The sequence below is a fragment of the Dendropsophus ebraccatus genome, chromosome 12 (genome assembly GCF_027789765.1).
Source record: "Dendropsophus ebraccatus isolate aDenEbr1 chromosome 12, aDenEbr1.pat, whole genome shotgun sequence".
NCBI classification, from domain to species: Eukaryota; Metazoa; Chordata; class Amphibia; order Anura; family Hylidae; genus Dendropsophus; species Dendropsophus ebraccatus.
The window spans coordinates 9,682,736-9,689,188 of NC_091465.1; positions in this window are offsets into that span (position 1 = coordinate 9,682,736).

Consider the following 6,453-nt stretch of genomic DNA (forward strand, 5'->3'; position numbering starts at 1 on the left):
CTGAGCGATTGGTTACTAGAAATCAGGAGACAATGGCAGGAAATGCACAATCAATAATAGAGACTTCCTGGACGTCCTACGGCAGCACAAACTACAGTATGGGATATAGTTCTTCCCCTAGGTAGTGGCAGAAGAGACAATGATTAGCAATTAAACTTAATTAAAAACACCCTATAAAGCTACCAATCAAGGAGACACACACTGAGTTTTTTTCCTTCTGGCAAAAGAAGAGACAGTGTTTCACACACAGGCTGTGTGATTATCTTTATAGATCTTTTGTTCCTGATTTTTTTTTTTTTTTTTTTCTTCCCCCCTACAGAAAGTGATTTCTGTATGCTTTACAGCTTTTGTTGTCCTGTTATAAATGGATGATAACCCGTGAGTGATCTCTGTATTTCATCCTAAGCCACCCTAAGATTCAGTGAGTGATCTCTGCGTCATCTGGGGAGGACAAGGCAGACAGGTAATTCTATCTTTTTATTTTTTACAGCCCCCAGAGTCCTTTACTAACTTTTATATGGGGGCGGAGTCTGCGCTGCACACTCTTGGGCCGAGCTTCTTCCGTGTCCTTGCGGAGGGGGGTGGGCGGCTTCCTATTTCTGGAGCGGCTTGCCGTCTTCCGTGGGGCGGCGGGAGGGGCGGGCTCTCCTGGACACACCGGTGACGCGCGGGGCGGTGACGCACTGACGTGGCACGGATAGCGGCAGGACGCGCGCTGATGACGTAGGGACGTAATTACGTGCTGACGTCACAGCGGGGCGCGCGCCGCGTCCGGAAGGACTTATCAGTCAGCCATGGAGCTCTCTCAGTCCAGACCTGGCCGGGCAGCAGAGCTCTCAATACTTTGCAGTGAGTATACTTAGCACTGTGGTGCGAGGCCGCATTCCAGCTTCTCTGTAGTGTCTTACACTATGTTTATTATTGCAGATGTCCAGTTCGGAGCCTCCAGCTAAGAAAAGGACTAGAAAGTCCAGACACAGAATATGCCACACATGTCAGCAGCCACTTGCAGATGATTGTCCACAGGATGTTTGTCCTGACTGCTCTACTCCAAAAGAGAGATGATTTCACATCAGAAGCCAAAAACTTCTTCCAGTGGTGTCGAGAACAGTTCTCCTCTTCTCTCAATGAGAAGCGTCACATTAAGGAGTCTCGTCCCAGTAAACCATTGACTACATCTCCGGCACAGACGTCATCCTCTCACCAGTCTGACTCTGATGGTAATGTACAGTCTGATGCTTCTGATAAGGGGGTCCCTGAAGATTTTTATTTATTTCATAAGGATAATGCTCCTAAATTATTGAAAGCTGTAAAGAAGACTGTTGAGTCTGACAAAGCCTTACATAATAAGTCTAAGAAAGTGGATCTCTACTATTTTCCACAATGCCAGACTAAAAATTTTCCCGGCCACCCTCTTATCAAAGACTGGTTTTCTATGGATTGGAAAAAACCTGATAAAAAGGTTGATGTTGGGTCACGATTTAAAGCTATTTATAAGTTAGACCCCAAAGATACTGAACAGTGGGAGTCACCTCCAAAAGTAGACTTGGCAGTGGCGAAATTGTCTAAAAATTCTGTGTACCCTTCAGAGGAGTCCACTCTTTTGAAAGATCCTATGGACAAAAGGGCTGATGCATACGCTAAAAAAGCATATTCTGCTTCCGCTGCGGTGTCAAAAGCAGCTATGGCGTCAATCCCAGTGGCTAGAGCCTTACGTGTATGGTTGAGCCAATTATCTAATGACCTAGAAAATGGTTTACCTAGAGAAGATATTATAAAATCTGTGCCCATTATGAAAACAGCTGCTGAGTTTCTTTGTGACGTGCCTCTTGACACATTACGCCTGTCTTCCCGTGCCCTTGCTCTTAATAACTCCACTAGAAGAGCATTATGGATAAAACAATGGGGCGGTGATTGGTCATCCAAGATTAATTTTTGTTCATTACCTTTTCAGCCTGAAAGTTTGTTTGGTGATCAACTGGAGCCGATTTTGAAGAAGCTCAACGAGAATAAGGGTGTCAGATTTCCTGCTACACCAAAAAAGCCTTCCTTTCGGCCCTATCGTCCAAGACCAGGTATATCTCCACGATTCAGACGTAACTTTAAACAGAACAAGCAAAGAAATGCCTCTGTTAAGCAAGAATCAACCTCTACTTACAACAAAAAGAATTTCAACCCCAAGAAATCAGATTTCTGACATGAGGCCATCAGGGGAAAAGGTTGGAGGAAGACTGCAGTTTTTTCTAAAGGCTTGGGTAGCCACCACACAAGATGCCTGGGTGCTGTCAGTCATCCAAAGAGGTTACTCTATAGAACTGGACTCTTTTCCCCCCAACAGGTTCGTGATAAATCACCCCAGAGGACCACATATGATGCCACTGATTCAGGAATTCATAGACAAGAGAGCTCTAGAGCCAGTGCCTTTTCACCAACAAGGGCTCGGCGTTTACTCAACCATTTTTCTTGTGCCAAAACCAAATGGCAAATGGAGGCTTGTCATAAACCTCACATTCCTAAACAGGTTTCTCAAAAGAAAAAGCTTCAAGATGGAAACGATAAAATCAGTGATCGCGATCCTCCAGCAGAACGATTATCTAGTGACAATCGATCTCACCGATGCTTATCTTCACATCCCCATTTTACCATCTCATCGGAGGTTTCTGAGAATAGCTGTACAGACCGACTCCACACTCATGCATCTCCAGTTCACATGTCTACCCTTCGGCCTGGCGTCTGCACCAAGAGTCTTCACCAAAGTAGCCATAGTTCTGACGGCAGCCCTTCGTCTCCAGGGCATATGTATAATTCCCTACCTGGACGAATGGCTAGTAGTTGCACAGTCTCAACATCTTTTGAAAACACATCTCAGAGTGACTCTGGACTTTCTACAAAGCCATGGGTTTCTTATCAACATGCCCAAGTCTCATCTAAAACCTACTCAGGTCATACAATTTCTGGGTTTCAAGGTGGACTCCAGCAGGATGCTTCTTTCCCTTTCCCCAGAGAGAATCAAGAAGATTTTTACCCAGCTTTCTTTTCTGATCAAGTCCGCAAATGTTCCAATAAGATCAGCCATGAGTGCCTTAGGCAGTTTAACGTCAGCTCTGGATGCGGTGCAGTGGGGTCATGCACATATAAGAACTTTGCAGAACAACATCCTGTCTACATGGGACAGGCGACAGTCGTCCTTAGACAGCCTCATGACAATTTCTTCGACAACAAAGCAGGACTTAAGTTGGTGGCTTATTCCGAATCGTCTGAGGAAGGGGAAATCTATGAAGACGGTCTCCAGATTAGTCATTACAACCGATGCTTCAGCCACAGGCTGGGGGGCTTTCATCAAAGGTCAGTGGGTACAGAAGACTTGGTCCCAGACAGAAAGGGTGGTCTCCTCCAATCTCAAGGAATTGAGAGCAGTGAGACTAGCTCTAATTGCTTTTCAACAGACTATTCGCCATCAACATGTCATGATTCAGTCGGACAACATGAGTGTAGTCTACTACATAAACAAACAGGGCGGAACAAGAAGCCCTTCGTTAATGAAGGAATGCAGACTCCTCATGTTCTGGGCAGAGAACAACATAGAGAGTCTTGCTGCGGTCCACATCAAAGGGACATTGAATTATCAGGCCGACTATCTCAGTCGAGAGACTATGTCCCCGAGCGAATGGAGTCTCCATCCAGAAATGTTTCACCAAATCACATTGAAGTTTGGAGTTCCAGAACTGGATGTATTTGCGACCAAGGACAACAAGAAGCTTCCAGCATTTTGCTCTCTCCATCCTCAGGACAATCCAGTAGCCTTGGACGGTCTCTCAATATCTTGGAGAACAATGTTCATTTATGCGTTTCCTCCTGTTCCTCTAATTCAAAAGACTTTGAAGAAACTGAGGTACGAGAAGGGCCCAGCAATCCTAGTAGCCCCATTCTGGCCTCGACGGGCCTGGTTCACCATGGTATGGCAACTCTCGAAGGGGAGATACTGGAAGCTGCCATTGAGAGAAGATCTCCTCATCCAGAGAGGAATGTGGCATCCGGACCTTCGCAGACTACAGTTAACAGCGTGGATGCTGAATTAACTTTTTTAGCGCAGACCGGCCTGCCCGACAAGGTAATTCAAACACTGGCCAGTGCCAGAAAAATCGCCACAAAGAAGACTTACTCTAGAGTATGGAGAGTTTTCAGTGCCTCCCCATTTTTTTCTACAGATCCTTCAGTAACCGATATCCTACAATTTCTTCAAGCAGGTCTGGATAAAGGGTTAAAATACAACACCTTGAAGGTACAGCTGTCTGCCCTTAATGCTTATCTCAACGGAAAATTTACAAACTGTCCTCTAATACAGAGATTTTTTAGGGGAGTAAAAAATTTAAGACCAACATGTTACCAACCACTCCCTTCTTGGGATCTTCAGCTAGTGCTTTCACAACTCTCCAGACCTCCCTTCGAACCAATGCAGAATACAGACATAAAACATATCTCCTGGAAATGCCTGTTTCTAGTAGCAATATGCTCAGCTCGTAGAGTGAGCGAACTGCAGGCCCTCTCATGCAAGGAGCCTTACTGCAGAGACCTGGGCGATGCCCTTGCCTTAAGAACTATGCCAGGCTTTCTACCCAAAGTCTCTACCTCCTATAATATGAGCCAGGAGATTCTCCTACCAGCATTTACGGATGCTCAGGATTCTTCATTGTCTTCTCTGGATGTGAGGAGGTCAGTCCTTTTGTACCTGCACTGCTCAAGAGGTTTCAGAAAAGCAGAAAACCTGTTTCTCCAATTTCAGGGTGCAAGGAAAGGGCTTGCAGCCTCAAAGAATAGTCTATCCAGATGGATAACTAATCTAATTCTATTCTGTTATCAACAGGAAGGGAAAGAAGCACCCATTGGAATAAAGGCGCATTCTACAAGGGCTACAGCTACTTCTTGGGCGGAACAGTCATATGTCCCCTTGACAGAAATCTGCAGAGCCGCAACGTGGTCGTCCTCATCCACGTTCATCAAGCATTACAGGTTGGATGTATCTGAGAGCTCAGCCTTAGGCAAGACGGTCTTGGAGAAGGCGGTTAACCTTTAAACCCTCCCTAAATTGTTATTGCTTTTCAAGTCCCATACTGTAGTTTGTGCTGCCGTAGGACGTCCAGGAAGGTCTAAAATTTACTGACCTGAAATTTTCATTTCCTGGCGTCCATAGGCAGCACAAACCGCCCACCCTTAATAAAAACTTTTTTTGTTTGCTGCATACGAACTCAGTGTGTGTCTCCTTGATTGGTAGCTTTATAGGGTGTTTTTAATTAAGTTTAATTGCTAATCATTGTCTCTTCTGCCACTACCTAGGGGAAGAACTATATCCCATACTGTAGTTTGTGCTGCCTATGGACGCCAGGAAATGAAAATTTCAGGTCAGTAAATTTTAGACCATCAGTTAACCCTTACACACTTTTGACCATCAGCCGTGCAATAGAACAGTGACATCTGGTGGTGGGTCTCAGGTTATACATAACATTGTACCGACCTGTACTTGCTTAGAAAAGACAGTGGGCCGCGCTCTGGGACACTCCAATAGCTGTTTTTTTCCTAATAGTAATAATCTGTACATGAGAATATGCATAAGTAAAAACATGTGTTATTTTATTTATTATTATAACCTAAATCATTTAGATCATGGTCTATTTAGTAAATAGAAATGCAGACAAAAATGAAGCAACACCAACTTAAATTCAAATTCTTTATAAAAAAAAATAATTGCAATATACAACATTGTAATCATATATTACCGGCCTATTAATGAATAGCTGATCTGGTGACTCTCAGGTCAGGTCTTATCCTGATCTGAGAGCCACGGGACCTAAAGATCCTGAGGAAGGCGAAGAAACCCCCCGGGAAATTCTACCTCAGGGGGGAAAAATCCTTACTGACCCCACAAATGGCGATCAGATCTGATCTCCCTGGATCACAACTAGCCTGCTGCATACAGCTGTATATATGTGTGATGTCTGGTTCCTTAGCGCTGCCAGGCGCTATCTAGTCCGAAATTCCAGACCTGTGCTGATCTCAGCTCCACTTAGAGAAGAGAAACAGGTGTAAACCAAAACTGCAATCCAACTTGTAGGCATCAATGCAGAGGTGCAGGGAACCCACAAGACCAGACCCATGTAAGGATCGGGCATCGCGTATCATCCGGTTAGTCCAGACATCTGGCACATTGTGTATGTCAGGTTTGGGATTCTTTGATTGGGAATCTCATCAGTTGTCACTTGCAGCAGCATTGTCTTCATTTGTAAAAAATTTTATCTATGATTGCTAAAGTATTTTTTTTGTTCTGCAATTGCATTAAGTAGAATAAGAATCTCGGTCTTTCAAGAAATACATTGGTTGCTATGTCTCAAATAGACAAGAGTTAAAGGGGTAGTGCGGCGGTAAAGAATTATTCACAGAATAACACACATTACAAAG